We start from the raw sequence: 1,963 nt of genomic DNA on the forward strand, positions 1-1,963 counted from the left end.
AAAGAGGGGGTCCCTCTGTCCCCACCCCTTTGGCTCCCGTCTGTGACACAATCCCGGACGCCCAAAGGAGCCTACCCCAGCCTCCCGCGCCTCGCGGGTCTAACACTGCGGGGCAGCCCAGCCAAGCCCACACCGACGCCCCCACAGCCCACGCCCGCCCACGGTTTGCACGCCCCTGTGGGCACCCACGTGGGTCCACATTTGTTGCGGTTGGTGACTCACTTCTTTGCTGAGCTCCTCACTCGGGAAATCCTTATTCCTCACCTGTCACTACCTGCCTCGCCCCACTTTCAGGGCTGGAGCGGGAGTGGGAGCCCGGGTCTCCCATGATTAAGGCAGCTCAGGCCTCCCCTCAGTCAGGCCAAAGATAGCTGGGCTAGGAGAGGGGCACACAGGCCTGGCAACCCCTGCCCCCAAGCCCTAAGAACAAGTAGACATGGTTGTCGTTTGGGGTGCTCTTACCATGTCTCAAGTGTTTCGCCTGGACGATTTCATGAGATAAGTACTTTTATTATTCCTCTTTTAGTGGATAAGAAAGCTGAGGCCCAGGAAGACGTGCCCTCAGCTCCAGCCTCCTCCTGCCCCACCCAAGGTGTGTGAGGAGAAGAGCAAAGAAAGTCCAGGAGTGGCCTTGGGAAGCAAATCTGACCTTCAGAGTCTAGCCATTAAGCTAGACTCACATTGGCTCACAGTTTACTGGCTGTGTGGTCTGGGAGAAGTGACATAAGCTCTTGGATCCCCAAGTTCCTCATCCATAAGATGGCCTGTCCTCCTTCAGAGAGGTATTGAGGAGCCAGGAAGTGGGGGGCGTGAGATGCCCAGGCATACGTGTGTGCTACATCACAGGCTCCATCCTTGGACACCATTCCCTTCCTCCTCTAACCACAGCTCCATAACCTATCCCACCCCCTGTCAGATCCCCCAGCGGATGACCCACCATCCTGAGGATGCCACATTCCAGGGTAATGCTCCCTTGTGGCCAGGACTAAGGTAAGGGTGCACTAGCGTGTGCACACACACACACACGTACACAAACATGCAAACATAATGTGCACTAGCGTGTGCACACACACACACACACGTACACAAACATGCAAACATACATGCATGAACATATATGCACACATATACACAAGCACACACTACTCACTGTCCAGCAGATTCTGGATTACATGACTGTCTGTCTCTACACCGAGCTCCTGGATGGCAAAATTCCATCTCTGATCTGCCTCTGGTCCCCAACACAACACCTAGTACACCATCATTCATTCATTTATATCTGCTATGCATCATACAACAGTAAATGTTCTTGTTGAATCAAGCAGAAAAGCCCAGGGCAGAGATGTTCCCAGGAGAGCCAGCAATTACAGCCCTTCTGCCTCCAACAGACAGCCTTGGTTTTCGGCTGGTGTACTTCAGAATTAGAGGGCTGGGGGCTTGGAGGTGTCTCAGGGACAAGCCACAGACTGCATCCACACCACGGTGTCCAGCCTCATCAGCCCAGCCCTAGCCCCTGAGGTTCTGCCAAGCACTGCTCAGAGAAATAAGCCCTGAGTCCCAGGCTGCCTACTGGCCACGGGGCGGGGCATGCCCACAACAAAAAGAAAGCCTTCTGGACCAGATTTGCCCCACCCTGGGGCTGGGAGGAGGAGGGGCTGAATATTCAGGGAGAGAAGAAGGAAGGGACACAGAGCAACTCTAGACATACCCAAGAGAAGGCATTCTCTCCAGCCCCAGGCAGAAGGAAAGAAGCAGTTAGAACAACTGTCTCCACCCAAACTGCTACAGAAGCTCTCTGAGAGGACTAGAAGCTCAGAGCAGAAGCCCAAAGTTTCCTGACAAAGGATCGATGGTCCCAGAACAGAACCTACACCCACTCAGCCAGCACCCTAACCAGCACAACCACCACTCACATCCCACAAGCACAGGCACCCAAGATACCATCTTATTGTTGAAAAATGCC

Source organism: Pteropus alecto, unplaced genomic scaffold, assembly GCF_000325575.1.
Source record: "Pteropus alecto unplaced genomic scaffold, ASM32557v1 scaffold155, whole genome shotgun sequence".
NCBI classification, from domain to species: domain Eukaryota; kingdom Metazoa; phylum Chordata; class Mammalia; order Chiroptera; family Pteropodidae; genus Pteropus; species Pteropus alecto.